At 44.3% G+C, this 21,806-nt stretch overlaps 1 long non-coding RNA gene across 2 annotated transcripts in view; it reads left to right on the top strand.

The window, feature by feature from the left end:
• Positions 1-21,806, top strand: part of LOC309846156 — a 79,276-nt gene that overhangs the window by 21,126 nt on the left and 36,344 nt on the right. The window contains exons 3-5 of one of the 2 annotated variants that reach the window (XR_014301751.1): positions 13,702-13,798; positions 15,383-15,481; positions 16,046-16,203. This is a non-coding gene — a long non-coding RNA (uncharacterized lncRNA). The remainder of the gene's footprint in view (positions 1-13,701; positions 13,799-15,382; positions 15,482-16,045; positions 16,204-21,806) is intronic. The other variant, XR_014301750.1, reaches the window with a different exon arrangement.

Here is a 21,806-nt window from a genome sequence, read left to right as displayed (position 1 = left end):
CTTGCTAGACATGTCTCCAAAGGCAAGGGAAAAGAAGCAAAAAAAAAAAAAAAAAAAAAAAAAAAAAAAAAAAAAGGGACTTTGTCAAGATAAAAAAAACTTTTGCACAGGAAAGGAAATGATTAACAAAACTAAAAGGCAACCTACAGAATGGGAGAAGATATTTGCAAATAACATAGCAGATAAAGGGCTATTATGCAGAATCTATAAAGAACTCATCAAACTCTACACCCCAAAAGCCAAAAATCCAGTCAAGAAAGGGCAGAAGACATGAACAGACATTCTCCAAAGAAGAGATACAAATGGCTAACAGACATGAAAAAGTGTTCAATATTTCTCATCGTCAGGGAAATGCAAATCAAAACCACAATGAGATACAACCTCACACTGGTCAGAATGGCTAAAATTCACAACTCAGGAAACAATAGATGTGGGCAAGGATACAGAGAAAGAGGACCTCTCTTACACTCTTGGTGGGAATGCAAACTGGTAGCCACTCTGGAAAACAGTATGGAGGTTCCTCAAAAAGTTAGAAATAGAACTATGCTATGATCCAACAATTAGACTACTAGGTATCTATCCAAAGGGACACATTCACCCCAGTTTTATAGTAGCAGTGTCTGCAATAGCCAAAATATGGAAAGAACCCAGGTGTCTGTTGACTGATGAATAGATAAAGCTGTGGTATATATATGTGTGTGTGTGTATGTGTGCATGTATACACACACACACATATATATACCACAGCTTTATATGTGTGTATACACACACACACACACACACACACTGGAATATTATCCAGCTATCAAAAAGAATGAAATCTTGTCATTTGCAACAGCTTGGATGGAACTAGAGTATATTATGCTAAGTGAAATAAGTCGGTCATAGAAAACAAATACTATATGATTTCACTCATATTTGGAATATAAGAGACAGAACCGATGAACAGGGGAAGGGAAGGAAACATAAAAGAAGTTAATAACAGAGAGGCAACCATACTTGATGATAGGGAACACACAGAGGGTTGCTGAAGGGGAAATGGGTGGGGAATGGGGTAACTGGGTGATGGGCATGAAGGAGGGTACTTGATGTAATGAGCACTGAGTGTTATATGCAATTGATGAATCACTAAATTCTACCTGTGAAACTAATACTACACTATACGTCAGCTAACTTGAATTTAAATTTAAAAAGATAAAGATGCTTCTTAATTTTTAAAAATTTTTGAAGATTTTATTTATTTATTTGATAGAGAGACAGAGACATCAAGAGAGGGAATACAAACAGGGGGAGTGGGAGAGGGAGAAGCAGGCTTTTCGTTGAGCAGGGAGCCTGATGTGGGACTTGATTCCAGGACCCTGGGATCGTGACCTGAGCTGAAGGCAGATACTTAATGACCGAGCCACCCAGGTGCACTGCTTTTTTATTTTTTAAAAAATATTTTATTTATTTATTTGAGGTAGAGAGCATGTGCGTGCACACATGAGCAGGGAGAAGTGCAGAGGGGGAGGGAGAGGAAGAGGGAAAGAATCTCAAGTAGACTCTGAGCTGAGCATGGAGCCCAAGGCAGGGCTGAAATCAAAGCTGGATGCCTAACTGACTGAGCCACCCAGGTGCCCTGGATAAAGATGCTTTAAAAATTATCTACGATATCCTACCACACTTAACAAATAAAAATGATTTCTTAATCATTTAATGATTTAATGATTTTTAATCACTTAGTGATTAAAAATTAATTTCTTGTTCAAAATATATATTTTCAAATATATATATATATTGGTATCCAGAAATAGTCTACACATTGAATTTGGTTGGTATATCTTCTAAGTATTATTTAATCAGTAGATTCCCCTTCTTCCTCAATTTAAAAATATATATATATATATATATTTTGAAGAAACTTGGTTGTTTGCCTTGTAGAATTTTCCATGTTTTGTATTTTGCTGACTACAACCCCCAGAGATCATTTAACATGTTCTTCTGGTCTCCGGGATGAAATCCAGAAGTTCTGCCAGGTTCAGATTTGATTTGGGGGTAAGAAAGTTTCAGAGTTGGTGCTGTGTACTTCCTGTTGCCTCACACCAGGAGGCCCATAAGGGCTGGTTTTCTCTTGGCTTGGCTTGTTAAGAAGATATCAGTTAGTGGCTTGAGGTGCTTTCAGCCTGATCTATTCATTATAATGTTCCTCACTTGCCTTTTGTCTAATGATTTTAGCAGTCATCGATGATCATTGCCTCATGCTATTATTTCATCAGGAATTTTAAATATTCTATTTATTTTAATAGTATTCTTATTCTGATATTCCCACACATTTATTAGCTATAATTCTTCTGTAAAAAGGGCTCCATCTCATCAACTATTTGGTTACTCAGAAGTGTGGTTCATAAAGGAAAGGCAGGATAGAAGCTTGATTCTTTAACTTCATTTACTTGTTTATGGAATTATGAATTTATTTTCAAACATCCTCCAAAGTTGATGTGCTGGTTATATACGGCTGTGTGATAATTACCCCCAAAGTTAGTGGCTTAAAATAACAACCATTTTATTATGTCTCATAATATTGAGGGTCTGGAACTTAGGCCAAGGTAAGCTAGCTGATCAATTCTTTTTTTTTTTCCCTGATCAACTTCTATGCTCTGTATGGTATCAACTGAGGTCACTTGGGGGTAATCAGCTTGTGGATGGCATGGCTGGGGGGATCTGAGACAGCTTTGCTTATATGTGTAATGCCTTAGAGGCTAGAGAATTTATCTCTGCTGGGACTGTCAACCTGAGTGCCTATACATGGCTTCTCCAGGATGGCAGTCACAGGGCTTCTTATGTGGTGGTCCAGGGCTCTCCTAGAGTGTTCCGAAAGACCCCAGTATAAGCTGGAAAGCTTTTACTGACCTATCTTCAGAAGGCCTGCAGCATCACTTTGCCATATTCTTTTTTTTTTCTTAAGATTTTATTTATTTATTTGACAGAGATAACAAGTAGGTAGAGAGGCAGGCAGAGAGAGGAGGAAGCAGGCTCCCTGCTGAGCAGAGAGCCCTATGCAGGGCTTTATCCCAGGACTCTGGGATCATGACCTGAACCGAAGACAGAGGCTTTAACCCACTGAGCCATCCAGGTGCTCCTCACTTTGCCATATTCTATAGTTACAAGTGAGTCCCAGGAACAGTCCAGATTCCAGGAGAAGGTACCATACAAGTATATTTTGTAGGGAGTACAGAGTCAAAGACTCCCCCTAGACTCTTTGAATGCACTTGACTCCTTCTTTCCAAGGGGTCTGGCCTTCCTTCTAATTTTGATTGTGAGCTGCCTGCAGGAGCACAGCCTTGCTCCCGTGTCCACAGTCTCCTTCAAGGCCAGAGGAATGTGGATAGTCCCATCGTGAGCAGAGTCACAGTAAGTTATCAAACTCCTGAAAGGTTAGAGTGCCCATTGCCACCTCCTGCCAACTCACTGCCACATGGTATCTTGTAGTCCCTGACTTAAGCTGAATACCTTCACTGAAACATCTTGGAGAACTTGGCTTTGACTTGTTTAAAGACTTGAGTGAGGTTCTGTTCTAAAAGCTTGGCCCTTTCCTGATACGAAGAAGCCATTCAACAGTAGTCACAGGGGTTTCTTGGGCAGGGCAAGGGTGCCATGGCCATGCATCCGAAATGATTGCTATTAATGGCTATCAGATATTTCATCCAATGGATGCAACGTGCTTTACCAAACCACTTCTCCACTCTTATAAATGTTTGCACTTTTTGTTTATTTATGAGTTAATGCTATATGTTTTTGTGCACAAAGCCTGTTTAATCTGTTAAATTCTTAAGCTGGATTTCCAAGAATAGAATTATTTTTTGCTCTTGATAGATTTTATCAATTTGCTTTCCAAGGAGCAAAAAATTTATATCCAGGCAGCAGTGTATGTGCATATTGGCTTTTCTGTAACCACAGGAGCTTTGAGAGGCATCATTTTAAAATGTTTTTGCTAATTTAATAGGTGTAAAGCTGAACTTAAGGTTGCTTTGAATTTTTTTTTCCCTTTACGCTGTTCTAAATTGTCAGTTCTTTTCTCTTATACCAATATTATAGTGGGTGAGTTTATTTAATTTGTATCAGTTTGGTACTTACTGCTTAAGGGAAACTTAGGTTACTTAAAGCAGTGCCTCCGGTACAATTTGTATTAAAAATGTTCTTTTGGGACGCCTGGGTGGCTCAGTTGGTTAAGCAGCTGCCTTCGGCTCAGGTCATGATCCCAGCGTCCTGGGATCGAGTCCCACATTGGGCTCCTTGCTCAGCAGGGAGCCTGCTTCTCCCTCTGCCTCTGCCTGCCATTCTGTCTGCCTGTGCTCGCTCTCTCCCCCCACCCCCGATAAATAAATAAAAATCTTTTTAAAAATGTTCTTTTAACTATTTAAAAAAATTTCAAAACATTTAAGTTCTAAATCTTCTCAGAGATGAGCAGCAGTAACTTTTTCTTCTTGGATTCTGCACCTACAAGGAATTTACGAGCAGGAGCAATCCGTAGTTATATCTGAAATAACTCTGAGAAAAAGCAAAAAAAAACAAAAACAAAAACCCACAAACAAACAAACCCCATAACCCAAACGCTAAGCAATTAGAAATAACATTTTACATGTGTAAAACAATTTAGAGGCTATAAATAGCTTTCCTATATATTATCTCATTTGAGTTTTATGTTCATCCCTGGAGGTAGACTGGGAGGACTTATTGTGACAATTTAACAGATGAGAACATTGAGGCTCAGAGAAGTTAAGTTCATAGTGACTCAGTTAGCTAACTGTGGCAGATCTGAGTAGCATCCAGGCTTTCTGACGCCAAACAGGTTTGTTCCTGCATTTATTTACAAAGTCATCAGTGGTGACTCATCACATCTCAGGCAATAGGCTGGGAGATGGGGGTACACTTATAAATAAGAACCCGGCCTCCTAGGTTTATAGTTCCAATAGGAGAGAAGAGCAGTCACTGTATAAAGTAGGAAGCACAGGAGACCTAAACTACCCAGAGAACACTCAGCCTAGCCTGGGGTCAGAGGATAGGAATTAAGGCAGGAATCTTACAGGAAGTCAAGATTAATGAGTTACCTAGGCTATGAGGGTTGGGGCAAGATTAATCTAGCCCAAGGGAAGTAATTGATTGATCCAGAGATGAAGGTGTGCACAGAGGTAGACATGACAAGCCTTAGGTGGACGTAGGAGGCAAGAACAAGGGATTCATGGAAGATGAAGCCCAGGTTTCTGGCCTGAGCACCTTAGCGAATGAGGGTAGCTCTGAAAATCCTCAGATAAATTAGAACCTTTCTTTTCCCTAGAGAAAGCTATAGTTCAATGTGACATAAGTAATTCTGATGTCGAGTGAGACGTATTATGTGGTAGACATGTGCAAGAAGTTCTGAGGGCACAGAGGAAGTCAGGACGGAATCTGTGAGGTAGGAAGAGAAGTGTCAAGGAGATTTCTCAGAGGAGGTGATAAAAATGTGGAGAGCGCAAAAGGATTCCCAGTAACAGAGGTGTGATGGAGCTGGGAGCTCTGTTTGCCGAGGTGCAGCGTGTAAGTGGGAATTCTCTGGGAGTTGGAGAGACTGCCTCTTGATAATGGGCTAGGATTCAAGAAATCTGTCTTCAGTCACTAGAACGTAGCTGTGTCCACGGAATGTAAGTTGCCCAGGGGCAGTCAGTGAATAGCGTCTGACACATAGCAAGCACTCAGGGAACGGTTCTTAAATGAATGAGTGGCGATAATGAAATCTTTGCCTTATCTTCCATATTGTTGGGGGATTTCCCAACACCATCTATTTTATTTGATGATATACGTTTCATAATAAGGTTTAACATACAATATCTATATACTGAAAGTAGATTTTATTCATATGTTGAACTTTTTTTAAAGGCAACCACTGATTCTTTTAAATAATTAATATATAAGTGGTTTTTGTGAGTCCATAAGGGTTGCATATTATGTAAGAATTGAGAAGTGCACGGACCATTTTGAAAATATAAATAGATGCTAAAGCATTTTAGTTGCTGCTGTTCTCATTATCATTAAAAGTTGGGAAAGATCGAATAACTAAAATCATTTGAACAATTTTTAGATATTTCTAGACTATATTATATCCTGGAGCCAGCCAATCTAAAAGCATGATAGGTTTAACAAGTATTTTCAAATATCATTGTTGGGGTGATCAGTAATACTTAACAACCAACAAAAGTTACCAAATGTTAGAGATGGGGGATCCCTTTGACTTCTGATCCATCTTTCCATTGCAAAGATGGGAGACTGGGGTCCAGAGAGGGAAAGGGACTTGTCCAAGATCACACAGCAAATTAGAGGCAGAGCCAAGAATAGTGTCAAGATGTTCGACTCTTAGTTCATCACCCTATTATTCCAGGCTGCAGTGGTTATTGTCTTTTCTGTCAAGAACCCCTTCCTGCACTTTGGCAAGTGACTTCCCTCTGGCCACAGGGGTGGGCATGTTCTAGGCCAATCATTTTAGATACTTCACTCTTTCTGGCCTTAGTTATTGGTTCAAAGGATGAACATGTGACCCAAATTTGACCAATCAGAGTCCTTCCCTAGAATTTCTTGAAAGAAAAGGACCTTTTCGTCTCTGGTTGTGAAGCTGTGAAGATGTGAGCTCAGATCTGGGTGCCTAGTCCTGTGTCACATGGAAAGAATGAGAACCAAAGTTAGATAGAGAGAAAGGAGCGGCAGTCTAGATGGGAGTTGAATTACTTATTCTAGTCACCAAAGTGTATCCATCCTGAAGGTTTTTTAAGCTCTTTTTTGTTATCTCTAAACCAATGAAAATCTTAACAGTAACCACCTGTTGTTTTTTTTTTTTTTTTTCTTTTGCTTAAGCAAGTTGGACTTCAGTTCCTGTTCCTTGCACCCAAAGACTCTAGTCCAGGATTTCTCAACAGCAGCAGTATTGACATTTTGGAACAGATCATTTTGTGTTGGGAGGGGCTGCTGTGTGCACTGTAAGATGTTTAGCAGCCGCCCTGGCCTTTACCCCACTAGATGCCAGTAGCACCCCACCCCAATTGTGACAACCAAAAGATGTTTCCAGACATCGCTAGATGTCCCCTGGGGGATGAGGCAAAATTGCCCCTGGCTGAGAACCACTGGTCTCATCTTATTTAAATAAACAAACAAAAAACTGGATAAGAAAAACTGAAATTCAGTGAGATGTGGGACTTTTTTCAAGGTGGCAAAGACAGGAATACCAAATCAAACAGAAAGGATCCAGGAAGTGATACTGCAAAGATGTTGGAACATGCAGATGTTGGCTCTCAGAGCTGTTGGAATAATAACAAACTCCACAAAATGATTTGGGATTTTACCCATGACACAGGCGGTAATTCTTTACTTAAGAATTCTCACGCATCTCATGAGATGGTGAGACAAAGCAATGCCAGTTTAATTTCTGTTGTTTTAGATCTTTCTGGTGAATGACTTGGAGGTCTGGGTTCAGTGAACTTTGGGTGTCTCCAGAAAGCTTACCACATGCCTTTCTGAAGGAGATATCCAGGAAGCCAAACCTTGTTACAATTAAAATAAGGTTCATTGCACAATGATGTCTATGTAGATCAATAAAAATACCATGAAGAATCAGCTTCATTTTTGTTAGAACCATTTTTGAGGTATTGCTCTTCAGAGGAGGCATTGTGAGGGAATGAGGACTAGCACAGGAATCAAGAGGTCTAGATGTAAGCTTGACTCTGCCACTAATGTGACACTGTGCAAGTGTCTGCCTTTCTCTGGGCCTCAGTTGCCTTCTCTGTATAATGAGGGGTTGGATCAGACAACACTGGGGAGATTTCTAGCACTAACCTTCAATGATTCTTGTAGACAGATACTATGTCATATTTATCTTGGCACTTCTATCCCCTACCCAAGACCTGGTGAAGACATAGCACTAAGCAGATGCTTATTTTGTTTTTTAAAGATCTTATTTATTTATTTGACAGAGATCACAAGTAGGCCGATAGGATAGGCAGAGAGAGAGGGGGAAGCAGTCACCCTGCTGAGCAGAGAGCCTGATGCAGGGCTTGATCCCAGGACCCTGAGACCATGACCTGAGCTGAAGGCAGAGGCTTAACCCACTGAACCACCTAGGCGCCCCTAAGCAGGTGCTTATTAAATGCACAGATAACTGAATTACTTAAGAGATAAATGACAGTAACATCCCAGCTTCCACAGATGCATAGAATTGGAGAAGATCTTAGAGTTGAAAGGGATCCTTAAGCTTATTTAGTCAAATTTCCCAACCAAACCTGAATCCTCTACCTCACTTCTGACAGATGGACATATACTTTCTGCTTAATACTTTGGATGACAGGGAACTCACTGTCCCTAGGGGCAGCCAATTCCACTTTTGGATAAGTCTAGGTATTAGAAAATTCTCTTTTCATCTGGAACTTAAATTACCCTTCTTATAGCTGTCACTTGCTTCTAGTTTTATTTTTCTAAGTTAATTTTCATTTTAACCCAAGAATATATGAACATAACTTGAAAAGTCTGATATTACTAAAAGTCTTTCTTATTTATTTACTTATTAACATATAATGTATTTTTTGCCCCAGGGGTACAGGTCTGTGAATCATCAGTCTTACACAGTCCACAGCACTCACCATAGCACATACCCTCCCCAGTGTCCATCACCCAGCCACCCCATCCCTCCCCCTGACCCTCCAGCAACCTGTTTGTTTCCTGAGATTAAAAGAGTCTCTTATGGTTTGTCTCCCTCCCTGGTCCCATCTTGTTTCATTTTTTCCCTCCCTCCCCCCCATGACCACCCTGCCTCTCACATTCTTCATATCAGAGAGATCAGATGATAATTGTCTTTTTCTGATTGAAGAGTCTTATTTATAATGAAAAATAACTATCTTCCTCATCCTTTTTCATTTGACAAGGCTGCTTCTTCCAGACAACTACTTTCCATTCCTTTAGTTGTTTCTTCTGCCTTTTATACATTTCTAATTGATGTGCTTATACTGTTATTTCTTGATTTATAAATCTTAACCATTATCTACTGATTCCCTCACTATGCTATCACAATGTTTGCTTTCGTCAGTATTCGGTGTTTTCATTGGTATGACTGCATAAATATTATTTAATGTTAAGTCAAGTAAAATGCTGTGTTTTTCTGGGATGCCTTAGTGGCTCAGTGGGTTAAAGCCTCTGCCTTCAGTCCTGGGATCCAGGGAGCTCTCTGCTCAGCAGGGAGCCTACTTCCTCCTCTCTCTCTCTGCCTGCCTCTCTGCCTACTGTGATCTCTCTCTGTCTGTCAAATAAATAAATAAAATCTTATAAAAAAATGATGTGTTTTTCTTCTTGTACTTTTTGGTTTTCCTGGAATTAATAATTGCTTTGATTAGTTTTCTATGTACTTTTCTCTAATTATTCTCAAATACTTCATCTAAACTGTAAAATACTTAATACATCATTTTTAAAAGTTTTTATTTTTATTAAAGTTATACATTATATATATGTGTTTATATATAGTTTAAAGAGTCAAATCATTCCATAAGATTTGACAGTGATAAGCCACAATATACACTTGTATATTGTATATTGTGTATATGTGCCACAACAGACATTTCAGAAAGCGCCTTTACCCAAATCTGAACAACAGTGGTGGCTATAGGTTGTGTGTTTTTATAACAGATTACCAGAGAGGGGAGTTGATCAGCTTAAGATGCACAACAAACACCCAAAAGAGCGGAGCCTTTAACACAGTCCATCATTTTCCCAACTGTGCTTGTGTCTGGAAACATTATTTTGAGTCCAGACTGGCCAATGGCAGAGTGTGCTGTAAAGATAAGGGGCATGGGGGATGACTCCTGGGATGTGACTCACTTCTAATACACTAGAAGAAATCATCTCTTTGCAGGACTCGGCACCTGGCAGGACTGAGCAGGGCTGGCAGCCATCCGAAGCATCAGTGTGAAAGTCGAGAATGTCTCCACGCCCTGTAATCCCACAAATAGGGTCTCACTTTTTCAAGACTCCTAAACAGTGTTACACAAACCCTCCAGGGGCTTAAACTTGACACACAGACAGGTAAGCAGGGGCAGGTATGTAATCTCCTCACACTTCGTCCTGTTGCCACCTCCCTAGCTGGTAGAGAACAGTATTGTTTTAATCCCCGTGAGGCAGATCTCTTCTTGCTTCTGTTGGAAACCAAAAGGGAAGAATGAGAAATGGCCCCAGGCCTGAAGTCAAATCATTCTTGTTTTGCAGAAGTGAGCTCTATAATGTGGAAAGGAAGCTACATTCAGAAACAACCAGAACAATCCACATGCAATTAGAACTGTGGAGAGGGCCCCTTTTGACACATGTCTGAGGAAGTTGATTGAGACTGACTCCTAAGTCCCCCAGAGATGGGTAGAGGCCTTTCTCTGGTGGTTTTGACCAGAAATTAGGCGGGGAAGATTTGTCTCTTTCCATCTTAGGGCAGCCCTGCCAGGGAAGATGAAAGTGATGTTTTCCTGTGCAGCCCCCAAATATTCCTGACCCTCTTCCCCAACCTTACTCTCCCAACTCTCCAAGGCTCAAGGTCTCATAATTTGTAATTATTTACAAACCTTTGGGGGGCATCACTAAGCATGACTCCGCAGCTGCTCAGACAAAGGACAGACCATCTGCTGCAGGAACTCAGACCCAGAACTCCTGGGAGCCGATATGCAGAGCCCAGGGCAGGACAAGCAGTCTGGCCTCGAAAGGGAAAACAGGGAAGTGATAGAGTCTAGCAGCCCCCTTCCCTGACTCTGGAGTCCATTGATTCATGTGGGTTGGGAAAAGCTGGTAGTAGAGACCACAGAGCCCTGGAGTTAGAAGAAATATTTATGACATGCTATTTGAGAGAGAAGAAGGAGAGGCTTGGGAGATGGAGTGTCCCAGCTATCCAGGAGGGCCTTGCCACTGCCATCCAGCAGACTGGTGCCAGAGCTGCTAATAGTAATGACAGTAGTTGAGCGCTCACAGTATGCCAGGCATGCAGCAAATGCTCTGTATCCGTTACTAACTCATTTACTTATCCCAACAACTCTTGGGTGGGGGAGGGGGAGGATACCATTATTTCTCTTGTTTTTGAGATAAGCAAAATGAGGCTCAGAATGGTGAAGTAATTTGCCCAAGCTGTGGTTTCTAGAAGGGGGCAGGAACAGAACTTGAACCTGGGCCTGTGCTCATGGACTCCAATGAGAAGTCAGGTAGGACCATACTTTGGATAGAAATTGGCATATTGCTTTCGCCTGTCCCTGTGTTCATATGTCAGTCACCACTAATTCACGGAAGAATCCGGGAGGCTGAGGAAGAGCCAGGAGGCCATGGGTCCCAGCCGCCTGCCTGACTTGCTGTGTAACTTGGGATATGTATCTTTCTTTCCCTCTCTGACCCTCAGTCTGTTCATCTCTTGGGTAATGTGATGAAAGTGTATTCTGTGCTACAAACAGAGGTGGTCACATGTTGTGGACATATTTCTGTCTGGTCCTCAATGGCAAAGGGAAAAAGGCCACCAGAGGAGATTCTGGGTGGTGGCACAGGGCCTGGCCTCCCAAGAGGCCGGGCTGTTTCTAGCCCACCAGTCAGGCCAACATAAAACCCTGGCTTTTGTTTGACTTGGCTTCTTGTACCTTGTTTAGTCTGCAGAGCCGAGCTTATCCTGCTGCCTTTGTCACAGGCCATTAGTACACACATAATCCCTAGGGGTTTACTGCTAGCTGCTTTCTCTAGGAATTCAGGGAGGGCCACAGAGGGAGCTCAGCTCTTAGGAGCCATCCTCCCCACCCCTTTCTTCAGAGCTGCCTCAGCTGAGAACCCGTGGCAGTGTCTGTCTGTGGTCTGCTATTCTGGCTGTGTGACATTAGGCCAGTCTCTCCCCCTCTCTGGGCCCTTGTCTGCACATCTGTGCAGGCAGAGAGCTGGCTCAGATGCCCTGAAGGGACTTGCACTTCTCAAGGATCAGAAATGCATTCCTATGTGGTTTTTCCCCCTGGAGGCCTCTCTTGTCCCTCTACTGCCCCCTCCCCCACTTCTAAAACAATTTGTAGCACCTCCCAGCCTTTTGCTGATCCCATTCCTGCTCTGAGCCTGGGGCCAATCCCTCCCTCATTCAACCTTCTGCTTGTAAATTGGGGATAATAATAGTACGGAATAACTCACCCTGCTGCTTTGGGGATTAACTAATTAGTGGTTATTAAAGGATGGAGGAACACAGTGCACTGCTCCCATTCAGGACACTTTTCCTCCTCCAAGTTCCTTCTACTGTCTGCATAATTTCAGGGAGTTAGTTGAGAGTCCTGACTTCAGGCACCCTGCTGTGTAGGTGGAGAAACTGAGGCCCAGGAGGAGAAGGAATAGTCTAGGACCGTTGTCATTTTGCAGCAGAGAGGGGACTTGAACTTCTGTCTCATGCTCCTCCAGCACGCAGTCGTGCTGCGTGGACCACGATGGCAGTCGTAGTCCTTGTCTGTGGCAGTGGGCCCTGGGCTGGGATGGAAGATGCATACCAAGGCTCCTGCACCTCAGCCTGGTTCCCTGGGGCTCTGCAGCTTGGTGTCAGGGACCAAAATTTGGCTTCAGCCAGACCTGGGTGCCAGTCCTGGCATCTTGGCTTACTGAGTGACCTTGGGCATGTCACCCTTGCTTACTCCTTAACTATCAGTTTCTTCCTCTGCAAATGTGGATAATGACACCCCCCCTCAAAGGCTGCCATGAAGAGTAGCCCAGAGCCAGCAAGCAGGAAACAGTTGGTATGATGCTATTATGTTGTTGTTTTCACTGGCTGCCATGATGGCCCAAACTCATCAGCAGAGCTGGCAGCCAGCCTTTAGGAATAGACACTCCCTAAGTGTCCCTTGCGCTAACCCTGGCTGGGGCTCCCACCCACAGCACCCCATGTCAGGGAGGTAACATTTGACAGAGGCTTAGAGAGGAAAAGGACTTGCCAAAACCATGTTTGCTTTAGAAGTGACATGACTTCATTTTTAGTTCCTTCTCTTTTTTTGTCATCTCCCATTGTCCCCCTCCTTTTAACTCCTGCTCATTCCCCATCCCCTTTACTAGAGAGAAGGGTGGGTGATGCCTGGCTCACTACAGGAGCAGCCCAGGCCCTTCATAGCCCCTCACAATTCACCTCCATTAGAATATCTAAACCCGGGGCGCCTGGGTAGCTCAGTGGGTTGGGCCTGTACCTTTGGCTCAGGTCATGATCCCAGGGGCCTGGGATCGAGTCCCGCATAGGGCTCTCTGCTCAGCAGGGACCCTGCTTCTCCTCAACTCTCTCTCTGTCTGTCTCTCTGCCTATTTGTGATCTCTCTCTCTGTCAAATAAATAAAAATCTTAAAAAAAAAAAAAAAAGAATATCTAAACCCATCTGAGTTGGTAGCGCATGCAACTCTTGACCTTAGGGTTGTGAGTTCAAGCCCCATGTTGCACATAGAGATTGCTTAATTAAAAAAATAAAAACCTCATCTCGGAAGTCAGGTATTTGCTGGAATCCACGTGTGGGTGCAGGGAGCTATTGGGTCTGACCAGGCTCAGCGTGGGAAGACAGTGTGAATTACACCTGCTTCAGCACTGGGTATGGTCTCTCTGTAATAATATTGATGATAATCTTCGTATTAGCCCCCAATCCTGAGAACTCATGGAGAGTAACGCACGGTGCTAACAGCCATTGTTTCTTCATTGCAGGCCCTAGGTTCCATATCCCGTAGTACCAGCTCCATTTTACACACGAAGAAATGGAAGTTCAGAGAGACAAAGTGAGTTGCTCAATGTCACACAGCTGGTAAGTAGCTGTGATTTAAACCCAAGTCTTTTGCCCCTGAGGCCTGTTTATGTAGCCAGATTCTATCTTCTTCTGAACTCCTTCATCTCCCAGCAACCTGGCACTGACCCAGGCCCAAACCTGAATTGTCCCCAGTCACCTCCATCCTCCTGATTCTTGCAGCTGTCCTCTCACCTAGATGGCAGACATGTGTATAAGCAGTCTATTCATCTGTGAAATGGGAATAATATTAGTGGTCACCTTGCAGGGTATCGAAGGTAATATGTGAGCAGAACACTTATCCAGATGGCTGGCAAATGGTGAACACATCATCAGTGGCAGTCATCACTATTATTGACATGACCTTGGCCCCCTATGGCGTCCACAGAATAAGGAGGTTCATATGCTAATGCGAAAGAGAAGCCACAGGAGGTCATGGGCAAATAGGATGGGGCATCCTGTCTCTGATGACCTGTTGAGCTGCAGCCAGGACAACAGCACACTAAAGAGAATGGGTCCTTGTCCCTGAGGCTGGTCCTGGGGTAGTGAGAGGTATAGTCTGTGGAGGCCCCAGAGGGGAAACCACTGGGGAGGAACTGCTGGAGGGAGGCTGGTGTTTAAAGGCCCAAAGAAGGAAAAGGCCCCCCTGAGCGTGGAGCTCCCCCGAACTGGAGGTGTATGAGGCTGCAGGCTACCTGGCCCTGGTGTGGCAGAGGGCATGTTGGTAGCTGCATCACGTGATGTCTGAGGTCTCAGGACAGGGCCCAGCATCAGCAAAAGAGTTTTCTGGCAGGTCTGTCTATAGAGGTGGATTGTGCTGCTTCCGCGAATGGCAGTGAGGTTCAAATCCTAGGGAGCATTGAAACAGAAGCTGGATGAGCACCTGTCAGCAAGGTCGTTGAAGGGCTTAGTGCATCAGATAGCAGCTGGGATTAGATGGCTCCTCAGTGAGAGGTGACATGGCATTGGAGGAAGAATAAGGGACTGGAGTCTAACCTGAGGTCCAGTCTAGGCTCCAACATGTGCTCTCTGGGAGGCCGTAGGCAAGAGTCTTTTCCTCTCTGAGCTGTGATTCCCTCACCTGTAAAATGAGAATTACAATCTCTGTCCTGCTTACCTCCCAGGATTTAGTGAAGGGTCAGAGACATGCAGACTATAAAAAGGCTTTGTGAACTCTGAGGCCACTGGGAAGTATTCTTCTGACCCTATCAGGGGTAGAGAAGGGAGTGGAGAGGAAGGAGAGAGGAGAGCGGAGGATGTATCTGGGTTTGTGCTGGGCGCTGGACGGGGAAGAAAGGACTTTGTAGCAGGCAGTTTCTCCTCTTAGGGCTGCAGCAATAGTTTGCGTCTCTAGAACAGTGCTGTGTACTAGAACTTTCTGCAGTGATGGAATTGTTCTTTATTTGCACTGTCTAAACAGTAGCCACTAGTTACATGTGGCTATTGAACCTTTGAAAAGCAGTTAGTGTAACTAAAGGACTAAATTTAAAATTTTTACATTTAGATAGCCACAGATGGCAAGGGCTACCATACTGAACAGCTCAGCTCTGGAGAAGGCAATAGGAACCTCCCTCCTTCCCACCATCCCTGCCCTTGCTTCCCAAGCAGGTGCTGTGGCCCCACACTGGCTGGACACTGCAGAGGTCACCGAAAGGAACAACACATGGTCCCTGCCCTTGGAGGGTTCTCAGCTCATTCTGGGAGGTGAGCAGATTGGCGTTTCGGTGGGAATTATAAGCCAAGGCAAGGCATACAGCTCTATGGCTATGCGGGAATAAAAGGAAGGAGCCATCACGTACTCAGCTGGGGCTCCAGAGGCTACATGTGAAGGACGAAGTGGGACATCGTAGGCAGGAAAACGCTTTTCTGATGAGGGGGCAGCGTTGACAAAGTCTTGAGGGCAAGAAATAGCCCAGAGTATTTGGAGAGTGAAGGTTAGCCTGAGACTGGAGGTGGGCCAGCAGCAGGGAGCAAATCCCAGGTTCCCTGTCCCAGTCACTCAAGGACTGTCTGCTGGAGGGGCTGGCCCTCCAACATGCCCAGTACCATTCAGAACAAGGGAAAGGGAATGCTTTGTGGGTCTCCTCCCTCTGCCCCTTATTTGTCTCTCTCCCTTACCTTCATGGAAGGCCTTCATGTCCTCCTTTGGTAGATCCCTGAGAGTCTTCCTTCTGTGAGCACACCTTCCTGTCCTCAGCCTTCGCCTGAGAATTTGCTCATGACTCAGGCTCCAGCATTACTGGGCTGGGCTGTCTCCTTGTTTCACAGGTCCTGGACTGACAGCCTTTCTGACTTCCCAGTTGGCATTCCCGCCTCCAGCCCTACCTTACTCCAGCCCAACCCCACGTCAGCTTGGGAGAACCTTCCTCACAATAACTGGAGAAGCAACGACTGGAAGACCTGGTTAAAAATTGTTCCTGGACAAGGTGTGTACATGTCTTCACTGACCACCACCCCCTTGCAGGGAGAAAATATCCTGTCCAAGGATTTGGTGTGGCCCAAATTTAAGGAAAGCTTTAACCAGCATAGCCATTGGATATACTGCAAAGCACATGGTTGGCAGCCTGCCCAATGCCCTCTCACCTTTTGCTCCTCCTAATAGAACCCTGATGTGATTGGGATAGCCTGCTCATTACACAGCTTCTGAGTGCTTCTGAAGCACTCTGACCCACCCTCAGCTTTAGAGATGAGTATGATTGGTCTAAGGAAAATCCCATTTTGCTTGCCATTGTCTCTGTCCTAATCCATTGGTTGAGGGATTTGGCTAATGAAGCCCCAGAGATAACTGCTAGAGACTTCAAGCAAGTTTCCTTGCCTTGTCCCTGAGAAAGAGCTGTAGTAAAACTGGCCCTTCTATTTTCTCAGGTTGATGTCTCTGCTAGAGAGTTACTGTGTACTATGGGTCACCTTGACTTTGGGTTAGTCCCATCTCTGTGATAAGGGGTCGAGCTTTTCCTAAATGGAAAAGAGGTGGCTTCTCTGGTGAAGGACTGACAAGGGGTTTTTGTTTCTGAGAAGGGAAAGGGAAGTGGTCTTCAGGATAAGAAACATGAGGAGACCCCCTATGGAGGGTTGCTGTTTCTCTGTTTTGGACTCTTAGAAGGTTCTATTTGGAGTCCAGTTTTATGGCTGCAATTCCCTTGTTCTCTCTGGCTGTCAGAAGAGGCCAGTAGGCATATAAGGTCTTATAGGTGGTTGCGGGGTGTTGAGGATGGGCTGGGGACAGAAGGCTGGCCGTTTCAACAGCTCTCACATGGTGAGGCCCTGCAGTAGTAGTTGTATCATATCGCAGATGACCAGCAAGCGACAGGCCAAAAAGGAGTTGAGAGTGGTGGACAATTAAGACCTCTTGAGATCCATTCCTCGGTCTCCTGTAGGTCTCCAAATAGTCCCTTTCAGGCTCCAGCATCAGCATTAGGGTGGATTTGGTACTGGGCCCAAGATCTAAGAGGACACAACCTCCCCACCCAGCAGCCCCTCTGCCCTCTTGAGTCCTTCCAGAGCCACCCCCAGGGATGGGGCCCCCTGTTACCCTGAGAGTCTGATCTGGGGCCCCAGGTGCCCACAGACTGGGTTGTCTGTCCTCTTCAAGGAATAGAGATGACTGTTACCTCCTCCCTTGTGCTGGGAGGCTTAGGGACTTAGTGTAGCTGTTGAAGAATAAAGCTATTTAAGTGGTGAGCATTACATTTTGATCCACCAGCCTGTCTGTTTCCAAAACTCCCTTGTAGACGTTATCAAGCAAAGCCTGGCAGGTGTTACTTATTTATTTTTTCCTCCAAAAAGCTGCTACAATTGCGTGCTTAGATGTGATCCAAGAAGTCATTTTCTTCTGTGCTGTTGGTTTCTCCTCTAACCCTCTGCACTGAGGTCACAAACTTGGAAGCTCTCTGGATACAAGGGGAGGGAGCTGCTCCTGACTCCCTGCCTTAGCCTAGCATTTAAGGCTCTTTTTCATGAATTGGTCCTAACTGTCCTTTTCAGACTCAGCTCCAGCACGTACTCTGTTTTTTGAAAACAGCAAAGTTGTCTCTATTTTTAAATCCAGAGACCCAAAATATCCCCCGTCCCATTCTGTTTCTGTCACCTGAAATACCCTATGTTCCCTTCCTCATTGTGATCTTCTCTCTACATGTGTAAAGCCTACCTAGCTTTTATTTCTTTTAATTTTTAAAAAATTCTTTATTTAAATTCAATTTAGTTAAAATATAATGTGTTATTAGTTTCAAGGGTAGAATTTAGTGATTCTCAGTTACATATAACACTCAGTGCTCATTACATCAAGTGCCTTCCTTCATGCCCGTCACCGAGTTACCGCATTCCCCCAAGCCACCTCCCCTCCAGCAACTTTCAATTTGTTTTGTAGAGTTCAGCGTCTCCTATGGTTTGCCTCCCTGTTTTCATTTCATCTTATTTATTTTTCCTTCCCTTCCCCTATGTTCATCTGTCCTGTTTCTTAAATTCCACATATGGGTGAAATCATATGGTATTTGTCTTTCTCTGACTTACTTCATTTAGCGTAATACACTCTAGCTCCATCCATGTCGTTGCAAATGGCAAGATTTCATTTTTTTGATGGCGGGATAATGTTCCATTGTGTATATATACCACATCTTCTTTATCTGTCTGTCATGGACATCTGGGCTCTTTCTGTATTTTGGTTATTGTGGACATTGCTGCTATAAAATTTGGGGTTTAGATGCACGTGCCCCTTCAAATCACTATGTTCGTATCCTTTGGGTTAATACCTAGTAGTGCAATTGTTGGATCATAGCATAGCTTTATTTTTAATTATTTTGAGCAACCTCCATGCTGTTTTCCAGAGTGGCTGCACCAGCTTGCATTCCCACCAACAGTGTACGAGGGTTCCTCTTTTTCTACATCCTCGCCAACATCTGTCATTTCCTGATTTGTTAATTTTAGCCATTCTGACTGGTGTGAGGTGGTATCTCACTGTGGTTTTGATTTGTATTTCCCTGATGATGAGTGATGTGGAGCACCTTTTCATGTGTCTGTTGGCCATTTGTATGTCTTCTGTGCAGAAATGTCTGTTCATATCTTCTGTCCATTTCTTGACTGGATTTTTGTTTTTTGGGTGTTGAGTTTGATGAGTTCTTTATAGATCTTGGATACTCCCCTTTATCTGCTATGTTATTTGCAAATAGCTTCTCCCATTTTGTAGGTCACCTTTTAGTTTTGCTGACTGTTTCCTTTGCTGTGCAAAAGCTTTTTATCCCAATGAAGTCCTCATAGTTCATTTTTACCCTTGCTTCCCTTGCATTTGGAGACATGCCTAACAAGATGTTGCTGCAGCTGAGGTTAAAGAGGTTGCTGCCTGTGTTCTCCTCCAAGATTTTGATAGATTCCTGTCTCACATTTAGGTCTTTCATTCATTTTGGGTCTATTTTTGTGTATGGTGTAAGGAAATGGTTCAGTTTCATTCTTGTGCATGTGGCTGTCCAATTTTCCCAACACCGTTTGTTGAAGAGGCTATCTTTTTTCCATTGAATATTCTTTCCTGCTTTGTTGAAGATTAGTTGACCAAGTCTGTTTTGCTTTTAGAGCCCAGGGCAAATACCACCTGTCCCACGAAGCCCTGCCAGAGCAGAGACTGAAGTCATCAGAGAGACCTATGTTCAAATTTTAGCTCCTCTACCATTAAAGAGGTGACATCAGACAAGTAGCATCATCTCCCTGAACTTCATTATCCTTGTCTGAAAAGCAAAGATAATAACTCCTACCTCACAGCCTTGTTGAGAGGAATGGACACAATGTAGGTAAAGTGCCTGGAACACAGCAAGTGCTTACTGACAGGGACTTCCCTCTCTGCCTTGCTGGGCATTCTGCCTCCAGGGCATTCTGGTTCACAATCCTTAAGGGCTTCCTCCACACTCTGCCTTGAAGGATCATGGCCAAATACGCTTCATACTTGGCCTTGCTCTTTCATGGGGGAAGCCTTAGGACGTACGCACTGGCCTTCCTGCTCCAGAGTGCTGGGTGGGCTCACTCAGCTTTCCTTTATGACTACCCTTCTTTGGGCTTTTGGTAGAAATCCACATGTGAAATACAAGTCAAATAATGTCACTGCTGCGCCTGGGTGGCTCAGTTAGTTGAGCATCCAACTTTTTTTTTAGAGATTGTATTTATTATTTGACAGAAAAGAAACACAGCGAGAGAGGGAACACAAGCAGGGGGAGTGGGAGAGGGAGAAGAAGGCTTCCTGCTGAGCAGGGATCCCGATTCGGGGCTCGATCCCAGGACCCCAGGATCATGACCTGAGTTGAAGGCAGATGCTTAACGACTGAGCCACCCAGGTGCCCCGAGTATCCACCTTTTGATTTCAGCTCAGGTCATGATCTTGGGGTAATGAGATTGAACCCTGTGTTGGGCTCCATGCTGGGCGTGGAGCCTGCTTGAGATTCTTTCTCTCCCTTTCCCTCTGTCCCTCCCTGACTTCTCTCTCCCCTAAAACAAAAACAAAAACAAAAAACCAGTCACTTCTATGCTCAGATTTCCCTAGTGGCTCCTCACCCAGACTAAAAGCCAAGTCCTTACAATGGCCGTCTCTGCTCTGACTCCCTCCCTGCCATTTTCCTGAAATCAGTCACTCCTACTCACCTACCTCCACCCTCCTCACAGAGTCTCTCACATTTGTGGTATTCTCCTGTTCCAGAGTACTTCCTTCTGCCTGAAACACTCTTCTCTGTGGGTGCCCTTGACTCTCCTTTTCCCTTAATCATATATTTACTTGGATATCCCTTTTCTGGTAGAGCCTTCTCTGATCATCCTATTTAAAGTTACAGTGACTCCCCTGCTTGCTTGTACCCCTGGGCTGCTTCCTTGCTTTGTTCTTTCTATACACGGGCTACCTTCTAACAGTTGTCTTATTTCGCGGGTGTATTTCCTGTCTTCCTCTACTGGAAAGAAAGTGATCTCAAGGAGGACAAGGAATTCCATCTGTTTAGTTTTCTGCTGTATCCTCCAGTGCCCAGAACAGTGCCCTTCTATTAGGGCACTCAACAAATACTTACAGAATGAATGAATGAATGAGAGAGTGAATGAGAGTGAGGGCTTTCTGCAACAGAGTCCTGAGAGCCACTGAGAGCTGTCCCTGGTGCTACCCTGCCCCAACCCCTCCCTTGTCCTGTAGGCAGCTTTGCGATGGCTTATGTGGTCAGTCACAGCTCTGCTGGTCCCTGTCCCTACTCACTCCGCAGCTGCTGAATCAGCCAGTCAGAGCGCAGATGAGGAAGCCACAAGACAAAAGGAGTGGTATGAGGGCCTAGGAACTTAACTCTCAAGGGCCCTCAGGATCAAGTCCAAAATCCTTGGCATGTGTTATAAGGCTCCTGCCTCCCTCTCCAGCCCATCCCTGCACCGCTTCCTGCTGTGGCTTTGCTCCCAGTCTCGTTCTGTTCTTTGAACAGTACATTCTGTTCTGTTTCTTGTTTACCTGTGGCTCCAGATTTCACACTGTCCCCTCTGTCTGGCCAATTCAGTCAGGCCTCAGATCTTATCTTAAAGGTTACTACTTTCCCTGGAAAGCCTTGCTTGATTTCCAGACAAGCCTCACAGCCCCATGGGGCTCTGACCTGCCCTTTGGTGACAACGGTAATGCTCATAATTATTCTTCTTGCTTTGCTCCCCACTAGCCTGTGAGGCTGTGAGGGAAGGCTCCAGGTCTGCTTTGTGCCCCTCTGTACCTTTGGAGCATGGCACATAGAAAGGGTTCCATAAATCACTTTGAATGAAAGGCCAAAGGAGAAGAGGGAAGCCATAAGAGGCAATCCAGAGAGAACATAGGCTCTGGGATCCCAAATGACCTGGGTCCCATTCCCGGCTCTGTCACTTACAGTTTGTGTGACCATGGGTAAGTCCCTACCCCTCTCTGAGCCTCCATTTCTCATTGCTAAAATAAAGATAATACAGCTGCACCATGTTTGTTGGAGTAATGATATGTGATGCTGAGCAGACACTTGGAACTTAGAAGGTGCTAACTACCTGACATCTACATTAGCGATGAAATCGT

This window comes from Mustela nivalis, assembly GCF_964662115.1.
Source record: "Mustela nivalis genome assembly, chromosome: 13".
NCBI classification, from domain to species: Eukaryota; Metazoa; Chordata; class Mammalia; order Carnivora; family Mustelidae; genus Mustela; species Mustela nivalis.
This window is presented reverse-complemented; position numbering and strand designations above follow the sequence as displayed.